General features: G+C 47.9%; 1 protein-coding gene across 3 annotated transcripts in view; it reads right to left on the reverse strand.

Moving 5' to 3' along the window:
- The window catches only part of LOC140403137 (sphingosine 1-phosphate receptor 2-like), a 158109-nt gene that overhangs the window by 97573 nt on the left and 43986 nt on the right, over window positions 1-16550 (reverse strand). The window contains exon 1 of one of the 3 annotated variants that reach the window (XM_072490801.1): window positions 6135-6207. The exons of 1 other annotated variant lie outside the window; for it this stretch is intronic. The gene's annotated coding sequence lies outside the window, so the exon portion shown is untranslated. Of the gene's footprint in view, window positions 1-4957; window positions 5089-6134; window positions 6208-16550 lie in introns of those variants that run through there. One more of the 3 variants, XM_072490796.1, reaches the window with a different exon arrangement.

Here is a 16550-nt window from a genome sequence, read left to right on the forward strand (position 1 = left end):
CATACACTGACTCTCACTGGGGTACGGGTCCAACACACACTGACTCTCACTGGGATACAGTTCCACACACACTGACTCTCACTGGGGTACGCGTCCCACACACACTGACTCTCACTGGGATACAGTTTCACACACACTGACTCTCACTGGGGTACGGGTCCCACACACAATGACTCTCACTGGGGTACGGATCCCACACACACTGACTCTCACTGGGGTACGCGTCCCACACACACTGACTCTCACTGGGATACAGTTCCACACACACTGACTCTCACTGGGATACAGTTCCACACACACTGAATCTCACTGGGGTACGGGTCCCACACACACTGACTCTCACTGGGATACAGTTCCACACACACCGACTCTCACTGCGGTACAGTTCCACACACACTGACTCTCACTGGGGTACGGGTTCCACACAGACTGACTCTCACTGGGGTACGGGTCCCACATACACTGACTCTCACTGGGGTACGGGTTCCACACACACTGACTCTCACTGCGGTACAGTTCCACATACACTGACTCTCACTGGGGTATGGGTCCCGCACACTGATTCTCACTGGGGTACAGTTCCACACACACTGACTCTCACTGGGGTACGGGTCCCACACACACTGACTCTCACTGGGATACAGTTCCACACACACTGACTCTCACTGGGGTACGGGTCCCACACACACTGACTCTCACTGGGGTACGGGTCCCACACACACTGACTCTCACTGGGGTACGGGTTCTACACACACTGACTCTTACTGGGGTACGGGTCCCACACACACTGACTCTCACTGGGATACAGTTCCACACACGCTGACTCTCACTGGGGTACGCGTCCCACACACACTGACTCTCACTGGGATACAGTTCCACACACACTGACTCTCACTGGGATACAGTTCCACACACACTGACTTTCACTAGGGTACGGGTCCCACACACACTGACTCTCACTGGGATACAGTTCCACATACACTGACTCTCACTGGGGTACGGGTTCCACACACACTGACTCTCACTGGGATACAGTTCCACACACACTGACTCTCACTGGGATACAGTTCCACACGCACTGACTCTCACTGGGATACAGTTCCACACACACTGACTCTCACTGGGGTACGGGTTCCACACAGACTTACTCTCACTGGGGTACGGGTCCCACATACACTGACTCTCACTGGGGTACGGGTTCAAAACAGACTTACTCTCACTGGGGTACGGGTTCCACACACACTGACTCTCACTGGGGTACGGGTCCCACACACACTGACTGTCACTGGGGTACGGGTTCCACACACACTGACTCTCACTGCGGTACAGTTCCACACACACTGACTCTCACTGGGGTATGGGTCCCGCACACTGATTCTCACTGGGGTACAGTTCCACACACACTGACTCTCACTGGGGTACGGGTTCCACACGCACTTACTCTAACTGGGATACAGTTCCACACACACTGACTCTCACTGGGGTACGGGTCCCACACACACTGACTCTCACTGAGGTACGGGTCCCACACACACTGACTATCACTGGGATACAGTTCCACACACACTGACTCTCACTGGGGTACGCGTCCCACACACACTGACTCTCACTGGGATACAGTTTCACACACACTGACTCTCACTGGGGTACGGGTCCCACACACACTGACTCTCACTGGGATACAGTTCCACACTACTGACTCTCACTGGGGTACGGATCCCACACACACTGACTCTCACTGGGGTACGCGTCCCACACACACTGACTCTCACTGGGATACAGTTCCACACACACTGACTCTCACTGGGATACAGTTCCACACACACTGACTCTCACTGGGGTACGGGTCCCACACACACCGACTCTCACTGGGATACAGTTCCACACACACTGAATCTCACTGGGGCACGGGTCCCACACACACTGACTCTCACTGGGATACAGTTCCACACACACCGACTCTCACTGCGGTACAGTTCCACACACACTGACTCTCACTGGGGTACGGGTTCCACACAGACTGACTCTCACTGGGGTACGGGTCCCACATACACTGACTCTCACTGGGGTACGGGTCCCACACACACTGACTCTCACTGGGGTACGGGTTCCACACACACTGACTCTCACTGCGGTACAGTTCCACACACACTGACTCTCACTGGGGTATGGGTCCCGCACACTGATTCTCACTGGGGTACAGTTCCACACACACTGACTCTCACTGGTGTACGGGTCCCACACACACTGACTCTCACTGGGATACAGTTCCACACACACTGACTCTCACTGGGGTACGGGTCCCACACACACTGACTCTCACTGGGGTACCGGTCCCACACACACTGACTCTCACTGGGGTACGGGTTCCACACACACTGACTCTCACTGGGGTACGGGTCCCACACACACTGAATCTCACTGGGATACAGTTCCACACACACTGACTCTCACTGGGGTACACGTCCCACACACGCCGACTCTCACTGGGGTACGCGTCCCACACACACTGACTCTCACTGGGATACAGTTCCACACACACTGACTCTCACTGGGATACAGTTCCACACATACTGACTGTCACTAGGGTACGGGTCCCACACACACTGACTCTCACTGGGATACAGTTCCACACACACTGACTCTCACTGGGGTACGGGTTCCACACACACTGACTCTCACTGGGATACAGTTCCACACACACTGACTCTCACTGGGATACAGTTCCACACACACTGAATCTCACTGGGGTACGGGTTCCACACACACTGACTCTCACTGGGATACAGTTCCACACACACTGACTCTCACTGCGGTACAGTTCCACACACACTGACTGTCACTGGGGTACGGGTTCCACACAGACTTACTCTCACTGGGGTACGGGTCCCACATACACTGACTCTCACTAGGGTACGGGTCCCACACACACTGACTCTCACTGGGGTACGGGTTCCACACACACTGACTCTCACTGCGGTACAGTTCCACACACACTGACTCTCACTGGGGTATGGGTCCCACACGCACTTACTCTCACCGGGATACAGTTCCACACACACTGACTCTCACTGGGGTACGCGTCCCACACACACTGACTCTCACTGGGATACAGTTCCACACACACTGACTCTCACTGGGGTACGGGTCCCACACACACACACTCTCACTGGGGTACGGGTCCCACACACACTGACTCTCACTAGGGTACGGGTTCCACACACACTGACTCTCACTGGGCTCCAGTTTCACACACACTGACTCTCACTGGGGTACAGTTCCACACACACTGACTCTCACTGGGGTACGAGTTCCACACACACTGAATCTCACTGGGGTACGGGTTCCACACACACTGACTCTCACTGGAATACAGTTCCACACACACCGACTCTCACTGCGGTACAGTTCCACACACACTGACTCTCATGGGGTACGGGTTCCACACAGACTGACTCTCACTGCGGTACGGGTCCCACATACACTGACTCTCACTGGGGTACGGGTCCCACACACACTGACTCTCACTGGGGTACGGGTTCCACACACACTGACTCTCACTGCGGTACAGTTCCACACACACTGACTCTCACTGGGGTATGGGTCCCGCACACTGATTCTCACTGGGGTACAGTTCCACACACACTGACTCTCACTGGTGTACGGGTCCCACACACACTGACTCTCACTGGGATACAGTTCCACACACACTGACTCTCACTGGGGTACGGGTCCCACACACACTGACTCTCACTGGGGTACCGGTCCCACACACACTGACTCTCACTGGGGTACGGGTCCCACACGCACTGACCCTCACTGGGATACAGTTCCACACACACTGACCCTCACTGGGGTACGGGTCCCACACGCACTGACTCTCACTGGGATACAGTTCCACACACACTGACCCTCACTGGGGTACGGGTCCCACACGCACTGACCCTCACTGGGATACAGTTCCACACACACTGACCCTCACTGGGGTACGGGTCCCACACGCACTGACTCTCACTGGGATACAGTTCCACACACACTGACCCTCACTGGGGTACGGGTCCCACACGCACTGACCCTCACTGGGATACAGTTCCACACACACTGACTCTCACTGGGGTACAATTTTAGATGTTTTGATTTATTTATATAGCTGTTTCCTGAGAACCTCTTTAAGTTGTTCTGACAGAATTGCTTTCTTACAACATCTGTTGTGGCTGTCCTTGAGGTTGCTGTGTTTTCCAGATGGGATCAGTTACTGCAATGTCATTGTAACAGAATTGTTAACCCTAACTGTAGATTTCCACTGGCAGCCTTTGAATTTCTGGATGGATTTTCCACGATATCGTCTGCATCAGACAGGCACCAGAAAGATCTGAGCCTCAGTCCCACCTTCTGACCTTTGTATTCCTGTGTAATAGATCATGCAGCAGGAATTGCCTCCTCTTGACGACACAATGCAGCTTGGTTACAATCCTTACCACTGGAGTCTGCATTTCACTTTAATAGACTGGGCCTGCTTTTCTGGGCTCACAGGAGGAGGTCAGCTGGTCAGAACCAGGCTGTTGAATGCCACTCATGCCAATACCACGGCTCCAGAACTCAAGTAGGAAATCCTCTCTCTATTGATTCAGGGTAAAATGACCAATGAAAGAGCGGTCTCTTCTAGTCAGAATGTGGAGAAATTCGGACGATCTGTGCACCTGCCTTTCTACAAAGCTCTGCCCTCAATCATTTGTGTACATTCCAGTAATACCTTTCCTTCTGTCCACTTGCTCATCACAAACTAGGGTAAGCCTCAGCTAAATTTGTGCCTGTTTCATGAACGCCGATGCAATGAGGTCACATTTGAATTGATCAAGTCAGATCAATGCATTGGATTCTTTTCCATCTACAGGGATCTGAGGCAGTCTCCCTCGGGATGCAAGGTTTATGCAACAGCAAACAATTCAACACTCACCACACATTCCACGTTGCAGTTTTCCTGAGGAAAGGAGTGAGTTCAGGCTCTGTGCAGAGTCCAAAGCTTGGGGCAGAGACTGTGAAGAGGCTAAATCATCCCCGCCTCCTCTGATCTACTGGAGAAATGGGTTATCTCAAGAATGGACAGAGACGTTGCTCCAGGATTGTTTAAAAGGGCAGTCTCACGGTATAAAGAGGTGGGCTCACTGCATTAAAGGGATAGTGTCAGTGTTTCTGTGTTTCAGATATTCTCACAGCTATGATCCAGTTTGGTTAGCCCTTGCAGAGTAAATTGATAACTTAAATAAGTAACAGACTGAAAACCCTTTTTCAGATTCTGACTTTATCCTGAACTCACTAAAGATCCACCTCAGCTTTACAATATTGCAAAATGTGACCACACGAGACTTTATCTTCGTGTGTGTTAACTGTTAAATACATTTATGAAGCAAAACTAAACAATTGAGGAACAGTATATATATATATATATATATATAAATCATAGATATATATTTACTGTTATCTACTTTAGCCAGCTTGGAATAATAAATAGCTTGCCAAGTTGCACTCTGATATAAAGATTATATATATTTTTTTCACAATATAGAAATTATCTGGCATAATGTCTGCCTTTGGTTCCACACAGACTCACTGGGATAAACATACAGGCTCATAAACACCTTCAAAAAAAGGACTCAGTAAACTTAAATAACTGCATTAAATTCAAAAGGAGTTGCCAAACGAACATATAATTGAACAAATCAGAATTGAATGGATTTGTTCCGCCCTCAAACTCCAATTCGGCTAAATATTATATGGCAAGTGTTTCAATTTAAACTGGGGTATAATAACTGAGTGAAGTTAGTTTTTTTAGTCAGCTCCATACTGTGATTAGAACTAAAGAAACCATCATACATTTTAGACTGAACCACCTTATTTTTCTCACAGTTTTCTCTCGCGATTCGGAAAGCTCATTACTCCCATTCAGACATTTCCTCAAATCAAACTTCAGGATCAGTTCTGTTCTCAACTCCCTGTCTGTGTGTCTCTATAACCAGACTTTAGGAAGTTCACGAGAAATGAATTAAAGGTATTCCCCGCCTCCCTGTAGGTAAGATCTTGGTTTAACCACCCCTCCCACCTACACTGTGTGACAGCAGCCATTCCAGACTTACGGATAAGCATGAGCACAGAGTTGTGTACGATTGCTGGATGAAGCTTTGCTCAATGCTCCTTTCTCTGTAAATTGTTCCACAGATTAAAAATGTCTAAAGAGCGGCAGCTAATAGAGAGGAGAACCTCCAGCAGATGTTGGGCTTACGTAATGTGCAGCTTGTTACGTAACCAATAGGCAGTTAGGATATGTGAAATACTGAGATCAAAAACCCTCAAAGAGGAACAATTGGTGGGAAATGGCACTCTATCTTTGTAAAGACTGACTCGCGCAATCAGCCTTGTAAAGAAGACAGTCTAAACACCGAGTATTTCAGATCATGGGAGAAATACAGAGCCCGGGGTTAGGTGGGGTTGGAGGAGTTAGAAGAGTGAAAACAAAGTGATAGTCAGAGCAGTTTGTAAAGTGGTTGGGAGTGGAATGTAGTGTCCCATAGGAATCATTTACAGAGCCATTTCTGCTCACTGTGGATATCAGGGCCCAGTGTGAACCGTGCGCACCAAAACAGCAAGAATAATGATTTCTTTAGCAGACCAAAGAAAGCTAAAAACTATTTTTGCTAAGATGTGCGACTGGGTTAAAAATTGGCAGCTGGGATTCAGTATCAGTAAGTGTGAGGTAATGCGATTTTGCCAAAATAACAGCAGTAATACTGTGAGTAGGAACAGACTCGATTGCTGTGCAAATGGACAGATATTTGAAGGATTAGCTTCACAGGACATTAAAAGCAAACCTTGAGCGACAATACTGTAAAAAAATGTTAAATCATAAAAGGGACAGAATAAAGAAGCTGATAAACCTGAAGCAAGCATCAGTTAGCGGATGGTGGTCAGTACTGGGCTTCACACCAAAGGAAGGATATTGAGGTTTTAGAGAGGGTACAGCGCAGACCTACGCTGTCTGGTATGGGGAGCTCTGTGTCTGTCTGGTATGGGGAGCTCTGTGTCTGTCTGGTATGGGGACCTCTGTGTCTGTCTGGTATGGGGACCTCTGTGTCTGTCTGGTATGGGGACCTCTGTGTCTGTCTGGTATGGGGAGCTCTGTGTCTGTCTGGTATGGGGAGCTCTGTGTCTGTCTGGTATGGGACCCTTTGTGTCTGTCTGGTATGGGGACCTCTGTGTCTATGCCTCCCTGGAATGGGGAGCTCTGTGACTGTGTCTGTCTGGTATGGGGAATCAGTGCCTACCTGGTTATTGTGTGGTCCACATTTGGAGAGATGTTGAATTGGGTTGGTGAAAATAGGACCCAGTTTTTATTCTGGGTTAATTCCTCCTGTGAGTTAGATAAGCCCATGTGATAGTTTGTTGGCTGCTCTTTGTTTTGTTGTAAATGGTAGACCTGAGGGGTTAGTTCTGACAGTTCCCGCTCTTCTTCTTCCTCACTTTTCTTTGAGCTGGGTGTTATGGGCCAGGAGTTAGAGAACACCAAAGTGTATCATGGAGTTCACCTGACCCACAACTTTTAATAAATTTTGGTTATGGGGAACATAAGGGCCCACTTTACAGGTGTGATGCAACAGAGATCTAAAGTACTTTTAAAACAAAACAATGTTTATTCTATGAATCCAGTAACATTTTATAAACACACAGTAAACATCTTAGTAACTACCAACTCAAATATTCCCCCCAAAGAATACAGTACTCTATAAGTAACTCTTAATAATCTTTCCTAGCAACATCCATTAGACAAATACCCTCTTTAACAAAGACAGCAGGTTTAAATTCTCTACTGAGAGCAGTTATCACTTTTAAATTAGCAAGTCATCTGAACACATTCTTTACATGCAGAGAGAGATCAAAATTACACCTTGTTTGGCTGAATGCAGCTCCAACTCTGAAAACGAAATTAAAACACAGACACACACCAGCTTTTAGCTCAAAGCGAAAGTAAAAAGCCACAGACCAAAACCTAGCTCCGCCCATACTCTGACATCACTGCAGCTATTTGATGAACACACATTTCTTAAAGGTACACCCACTACAGCTATTTGATAAACACCCATTTTTTAAAGGTACTCTCACATGACACTGGGTGAGGTGTTAGCGGCGTTACCTATAGTCCTTTGAATATTGAAGTCCCTGCGGTCTCGCTGTGTTTGTTCTGGAAGGTGGGCCTTGGTGGCACGGACAAGCCGATATTGATTTTAGTTGGCTTTTGGGCGGCTGAATCCTTTCTTTGTTTGGTGGTCTCGGTGGTTGGGGGCGGGGTCTTGCAATTCCACGGGGGGGTGGCTGGGCTGTCCCTCCCACCCAGGACGCATCCCAGTTTGGGGGCCCCTCTGACAGCACTCCTGTCGTGTTGTGGATTTCGCCCTAGTGTCATTGACTGGGACCAGGCCAGATTCCTCTTGAGTCTTGCCTTTTGACCCCAAGGTTGCTTCTTGCCCTTTTGGGGCGGTGTTGGTGCTGGTGGTTCGATAATCTCTTCTGTGCTTGGACCTGGAGCTGGGGTTGTGGGGACTCGGTTTCTCATTCTGCGTTCTTGTTCTTGTTCTCTTTTCACTTCTTCCATGGGAGACCCTAGGTTGATAATATAGGTCTGGTTGTGCCCGCTCCTCTCTTATTTTGTCGTTAGTTTTTTTTCAGCTTGAGAGTGTAGGGTGGCTGCTCGTTCCAGCTTGCGTCTGGAGGAGAGTTCAGATTGCGCTGGAAGAGTTAGCCGAATTCCCCTTAGTGCTGGGGTTCTAGGGTATTATTTTACTCTTCTGTCATTTTGTTTTGAACCTATGGGTGTGATTTGGGTCTAAACTGTCTCCTGTACCCTGTTTGGGTGCAGACGGGTCATTTATCCGTGGAGGGTACCGGTTGGGGATTTTGTTCCTTATTTATCCGGTTTTGTTGTTCCTCATGCTGTAATGATCGTTGTTCTGGGCTGTACTGTAATGATCGTTGTTCTGGGTTGTACTGTAATGATCGTTGTTCTGGGCTGTACTGTAATGATCGTTGTTCTGGGCTGTACTGTAATGATCGTTGTTCTGGGCTGCACTGTAATGATTGTTGTTCTGGGCTGTACCTGTTGTACATTGATTCCTGTCACTGTACTGTAATGATCGTTATTCTAGGCTGTACTGCAATGATCATTGTCAGGGATAAATGAATGACTAAGGTAAGAGTAGGACCAGTCAAGGACAGTAGTGGGAAGTTGTGCTTGGAGTCCGAGGAAATAGGAGAGGTGCTAAATGAATATTTTTCGTCAGTATTCACACAGGAAAAAGACAATGTTGTTGAGGAGAATACTGAGATTCAGGCTACTAGACTAGAAGGGCTTGAGGTTCATAAGGAGGAGGTGTTAGCAATTCTGGAAAGTGTGAAAATAGATAAGTCCCCTGGGCCGGATGGGATTTATCCTAGGATTCTCTGGGAAGCTAGGGAGGAGATTGCTGAGCCTTTGGCTTTGATCTTTAAGTCATCTTTGTCTACAGGAATAGTGCCAGAAGACTGGAGGATAGCAAATGTTGTCCCCTTCTTCAAGAAGGGGAGTAGAGACAACCCCGGTAACGAGTGAGCCTTACTTCTGTTGTGGGCAAAATCTTGGAAAGGTTTATAAGAGATAGGATGTATAATCATCTGGAAAGGAATAATTTGATTAGAGATAGTCAACACGATTTTATGAAGGTTAGGTCGTGCCTCACAAACCTTATATAGTTCTTTGAGAAGATGACCAAACAAGTGGATGAGGGTAAAGCAGTTGATGTGGTGTATATGGATTTCAGTAAAGCGTTTAATAAGGTTCCCCACGGTAGGCTACTGCAGAAAATACGGAGGCATGGGATTCAGGGTGAGTTAGCAATTTGGATCAGAAATTGGCTCGCTGGAAGAAGACAAAGGGTGGTGGTTGATGGGAAATGTTCAGACTGGAGTCCAGTTACTAGTGGTGTACCACAAGGATCTGTTTTGGGGCCACTGCTGTTTGTCATTTTTATAAATGACCTGGAGGAGGGCGTAGAAGGATGGGTGAGTAAATTTGCAGATGACACTAAAGTCGGTGGAGTTGTGGGCAGTGCGGAAGGATGTTACACGTTACAGAGGGACACAGATAAGCTGCAGCGCTGGGCTGAGAGGTGGCAAATGGAGTTTAATGCGGAAATGTGTGAGGTGATTCATTTTGGAAGGAATAACAGGAAGACAGAGTATTGGGCTAATGGTAAGATTCTTGGCAGTGTGGATGAGCAGAGAGATCTCGGTGTCCATGTACATAGATCCCTGAAAGTTGCCACCCAGGTCGAGAGGGTTGTTAAGAAGGCGTACGGTGTGTTAGCTTTTATTGGTAGAGGGATTGAGTTTCGGAGCCATGAGGTCATGTTGCAGCTGTACAAAACTCTGGTGCGGCCGCATTTGGAGTATTTCGTGCAATTCTGGTCGCCGCATTATAGGAAGGATGTGGAAGCATTGGAAAGCGTGCAGAGGAGATTTACCAGAATGTTGCCTGGTATGGAGGGAAGATCTTATGAGGAAAGGCTGAGGGACTTGAGGCTGTTTTCGTTAGAGAGAAGAAGGTTAAGAGGTGACCTAATTGAGGCATACAAGATGATCAGAGGATTGGATCGGGTGGACAGTGAGAGCCTTTTTCCTCGGATGGTGATGTCTAGCACGAGGGGACATAGCTTTAAATTGAGGGGAGATAGATATAGGACAGATGTCAGAGGTAGGTTCTTTACTCAGAGAGTAGTAAGGGCGTGGAATGCCCTGCCTGCAACAGTAGTGGACTCGCCAACACTAAGGGCATTCAAATGGTCATTGGATAGACATATGGACGATAAGGGAACAGGGTAGATGGGCTTTAGAGTGGTTTCACAGGTCGGCGCAACATCGAGGGCCGAAGGGCCTGTACTGCGCTGTAATGTTCTATGTTCTATCATTGTTCTGGGCTGTACTGTAATGATCGTTGTTCTGGGCTGTACTGTGATGATCGTTGTTCTGGGCTATACTGTAATGATCGTTGTTCTGGGCGGTACTGTAATGATCGTTGTTCTGGGCGGTACTGTAATGATCGTTGTTCTGGGCTGTACTGTAATGATCGTTGTTCTGGGCTGTACTGTAATGATCGTTGTTCTGGGCGGTACTGTAATGATCGTTGTTCTGGGCGGTACTGTAATGATCGTTGTTCTGGGCTGTACTGTGATGATCGTTGTTCTGGGCGGTACTGTAATGATCGTTGTTCTGGGCGGTACTGTAATGATCGTTGTTCTGGGCGGTACTGTAATGATCGTTGTTCTGGGCGGTACTGTAATGATCGTTGTTCTGGGCTGTACTGTAATGATCGTTGTTCTGGGCTGTACTGTAATGATCGTTGTTCTGGGCGGTACTGTAATGATCGTTGTTCTGGGCTGTACTGTAATGATCGTTGTTCTGGGCTGTACTGTGATGATCGTTGTTCTGGGCTGTACTGTGATGATCGTTGTTCTGGGCGGTACTGTAATGATCGTTCTTCTGGGCTGTACTGTAATGATCGTTGTTCTGGGCTGTACTGTAATGATCGTTGTTCTGGGCTGTACTGTGATGATCGTTGTTCTGGGCTGTACTGTAATGATCGTTGTTCTGGGCTGTACTGTAATGATCGTTGTTCTGGGCTGTACTGTAATGATCGTTGTTCTGGGCTGTACTGTAATGATCGTTGTTCTGGGTTGTACTGTGATGATCGTTGTTCTGGGCTGTACTGTAATGATCGTTGTTCTGGGCTGTACTGTAATGATCGTTGTTCTGGGCTGTACTGTGATGATCGTTGTTCTGGGCGGTACTGTAATGATCGTTGTTCTGGGCTGTACTGTGATGATCGTTGTTCTGGGCGGTACTGTAATGATCGTTGTTCTGGGCGGTACTGTAATGATCGTTGTTCTGGGCGGTACTGTAATGATCGTTGTTCTGGGCGGTACTGTAATGATCGTTGTTCTGGGCTGTACTGTAATGATCGTTGTTCTGGGCTGTACTGTAATGATCGTTGTTCTGGGCGGTACTGTAATGATCGTTGTTCTGGGCTGTACTGTAATGATCGTTGTTCTGGGCTGTACTGTAATGATCGTTGTTCTGGGCTGTACTGTAATGATCGTTGTTCTGGGCTGTACTGTGATGATCGTTGTTCTGGGCAGTACTGTAATGATCGTTGTTCTGGGCGGTACTGTAATGATCGTTGTTCTGGGCGGTACTGTAATGATCGTTGTTCTGGGCTGCACTGTAATGATCGTTGTCCTGGGCTATACTGTAATGATCGTTGTTCTGGGCTGTACTGTAATGATCGTTGTTCTGGGCTGTACTGTAATGATCGTTGTTCTGGGCTGTACTGTAATGATCGTTGTTCTGGGCGGTACTGTAATGATCGTTGTTCTGGGCGGTACTGTAATGATCGTTGTTCTGGGCGGTACTGTAATGATCGTTGTTCTGGGCTGTACTGTAATGATCGTTGTTCTGGGCAGTACTTGTACATTGATTCCTGTCGCTGTCTTTACACTTTTGCTTCCTTTGTGTGAATTTTTCTAAAATTTGAAAAATTCCAATAAACCAAAGTTTAAAAGAAATGCAGAAACAAATAAAACATGTGGGTTTATTTTATTGGAAAGTCCCTTTTGTTCACCTTGAGATGAACTTTAATGTTTATAATTGTGATGAAATCCTTCTTGATCTGAACTGTGATTTGAACAAGTTAGCATCTATTTTCTGCCTGTATCTGCCAGACATTGACAGCTGAGAATACAAGTCCCCGGCTCTCAGACATTGACAGCTGAGAATACAAGTCCCCGGCTCTCAGACATTGACAGTGCTGAGAATACAAGTCCCCAGCTCTCAGACATTGACAGCTGAGAATACAAGTCCCCGGCTCTCAGACATTGACAGTGCTGAGAATACAAGTCCCCAGCTCTCAGACATTGACAGTGCTGAGAATACAAGTCCCCAGCTCTCAGACATTGACAGTGGTGAGAATACAAGTCCCCAGCTCTCAGACATTGACAGCTGAGAATACAAGTCCCCGGCTCTCAGACATTGACAGTGGTAAGAATACAAGTCCCCAGCTCTCAGACATTGACAGTGGTGAGAATACAAGTCCCCAGCTCTCAGACATTGACAGCTGAGAATACAAGTCCCCGGCTCTCAGACATTGACAGCTGAGAATACAAGTCCCCGGCTCTCAGACATTGACAGTGCTGAGAATACAAGTCCCCAGCTCTCAGACATTGACAGCTGAGAATACAAGTCCCCAGCTCTCAGACATTGACAGTGGTGAGAATACAAGTTCCCAGCTCTCAGACATTGACAGTGCTGAGAATACAAGTCCCCAGCTCTCAGACATTGACAGTGCTGAGAATACAAGTCCCCAGCTCTCAGACATTGACAGTGCTGAGAATACAAGTCCCCAGCTCTCAGACATTGACAGCTGAGAATACAAGTCCCCGGCTCTCAGGCCTGTCAGTGCTGAGAATACAAGTCCCCAGCTCTCAGACATTGACAGCTGAGAATACAAGTCCCCGGCTCTCAGGCATTGACAGCTGAGAATACAAGTCCCCGGCTCTCAGACATTGACAGTGCTGAGAATACAAGTCCCCAGCTCTCAGACATTGACAGCTGAGAATACAAGTCCCCGGCTCTCAGACATTGACAGTGCTGAGAATACAAGTCCCCAGTCTCAGACATTGACAGTGCTGAGAATACAAGTCCCCAGCTCTCAGACATTGACAGCTGAGAATACAAGTCCCCAGCTCTCAGACATTGACAGTGGTGAGAATACAAGTTCCCAGCTCTCAGACATTGACAGTGCTGAGAATACAAGTCCCCAGCTCTCAGACATTGACAGTGCTGAGAATACAAGTCCCCAGCTCTCAGACATTGACAGCTGAGAATACAAGTCCCCGGCTCTCAGGCCTGTCAGTGCTGAGAATACAAGTCCCCAGCTCTCAGACATTGACAGCTGAGAATACAAGTCCCCGGCTCTCAGGCATTGACAGCTGAGAATACAAGTCCCCAGCTCTCAGACATTGACAGTGCTGAGAATACAAGTCCCCAGCTCTCAGACATTGACAGTGCTGAGAATACAAGTCCCCGGCTCTCAGACATTGACAGCTGAGAATACAAGTCCCCGGCTCTCAGACATTGAAAGCTGAGAATACAAGTCCCCAGCTCTCAGACATTGACAGTGCTGAGAATACAAGTCCCCAGCTCTCAGACATTGACAGTGCTGAGAATACAAGTCCCCAGCTCTCAGACATTGAAAGCTGAGAATACAAGTCCCCAGCTCTCAGACATTGACAGTGCTGAGAATACAAGTCCCCAGCTCTCAGACATTGACAGTGCTGAGAATACAAGTCCCCAGTCTCAGACATTGACAGTGCTGAGAATACAAGTCCCCAGCTCTCAGACATTGAAAGCTGAAAATACAAGTCCCCAGTCTCAGACATTGACAGCTGAAAATACAAGTCCCCAGCTCTCAGACATTGAAAGCTGAGAATACAAATCCCCAGCTCTCAGACATTGACAGCTGAGAATACAAGTCCCCGGCTCTCAGACATTGACAGTGCTGAGAATACAAGTCCCCAGTCTCAGACATTGACAGTGCTGAGAATACAAGTCCCCAGCTCTCAGACATTGACAGCTGAGAATACAAGTCCCCAGCTCTCAGACATTGACAGTGGTGAGAATACAAGTTCCCAGCTCTCAGACATTGACAGTGCTGAGAATACAAGTCCCCAGCTCTCAGACATTGACAGTGCTGAGAATACAAGTCCCCAGCTCTCAGACATTGACAGCTGAGAATACAAGTCCCCGGCTCTCAGGCCTGTCAGTGCTGAGAATACAAGTTCCCAGCTCTCAGACATTGACAGTGCTGAGAATACAAGTCCCCAGCTCTCAGACATTGACAGCTGAGAATACAAGTCCCCGGCTCTCAGGCATTGACAGCTGAGAATACAAGTCCCCAGCTCTCAGACATTGACAGTGCTGAGAATACAAGTCCCCAGCTCTCAGACATTGACAGTGCTGAGAATACAAGTTCCCAGCTCTCAGACATTGAAAGCTGGGAATACAAGTCCCCAGCTCTCAGACATTGACAGGGCTGAGAATACAAGTCCCCAGTCTCAGACATTGACAGCTGAAAATACAAGTCCCCAGCTCTCAGACATTGACAGTGGTGAGAATACAAGTCTCCGGCTCTCAGACATTGACAGTGGTGAGAATACAAGTCCCCAGTCTCAGACATTGACAGTGCTGAGAATACAAGTCCCCAGTCTCAGACATTGACAGTGCTGAGAATACAAGTCCCCAGTCTCAGACATTGAAAGCTGAGAATACAAGTCCCCAGTCTCAGACATTGACAGTGCTGAGAATACAAGTCCCCAGCTCTCAGACATTGACAGTGCCAAGAATACAAGTTCCCGGCTCTCAGACATTGACAGCTGAGAATACAAGTCCCCAGCTCTCAGACATTGAAAGCTGAAAATACAAGTCCCCAGTCTCAGACATTGACAGCTGAGAATACAAGTCCCCAGCTCTCAGACATTGAAAGCTGAAAATACAAGTCCCCAGTCTCAGACATTGACAGCTGAGAATACAAGTCCCCAGCTCTCAGACATTGACAGTGGTGAGAATACAAGTCTCCGGCTCTCAGACATTGACAGTGGTGAGAATACAAGTCCCCAGTCTCAGACATTGACAGTGCCAAGAATACAAGTCCCCAGTCTCAGACATTGACAGTGCCAAGAATACAAGTTCCCGGCTCTCAGACATTGACAGCTGAGAATACAAGTCCCGAGCTCTCAGGCCTGTCAGTGCAAAGTGAGCGGACCGGTGAGATGATTGGGACACAAACTCCTTCTGCACCATCCAATCTGCGTGAAAGTACTCAAACCTCAACTAACCTCTCACTGCCAAGTCTGAGTTCAGGGTCACAGTGTGGGGCATAGAATCAAATCCCTTCACTGCGGAAGGAGCCCATTTGCCCATCGAGTCTGCATCGACCCTCTGACAGAGCACCCTACCCAGGGCCACTTCCCCGCCCTCTCCCATCCCCGGACTCTAAGCGGCAATTTATCATGGCCAATCCACCTAACCTGCACATCTTTGGACTGTGGGACGAAACCGGAAACCCACACAGACACGGGGAGAACGTGCAGTCTCCACACAGACAGTGAGCCAAGGCCAAATTGAACCCAGGACCCTGGCGCTGTGAGGCAATAGTGTTAACCACTGTGCCACCGTCCCGCCCCATCTTGATGTGCATGTATGATCCACCATTCCACACATTGACCTGGCCGTTTACCATTATGACACCCTTTCAATCCAACTATTTTTATCTCAGCTATCAGAATCCATAAATAAGTTTAAAAAAACACTCAATTATCAGCCATCCCATAAAAAGAGCCCTGAATTCCAGAGAATCCCTGAAGGACAAGATGCAAATTTAAAGGCTTATCCTGTTCATACCCTCAGTTAGGAAT

This window comes from Scyliorhinus torazame, chromosome 27, assembly GCF_047496885.1.
Source record: "Scyliorhinus torazame isolate Kashiwa2021f chromosome 27, sScyTor2.1, whole genome shotgun sequence".
Lineage (NCBI taxonomy): Eukaryota > Metazoa > Chordata > Chondrichthyes > Carcharhiniformes > Scyliorhinidae > Scyliorhinus > Scyliorhinus torazame.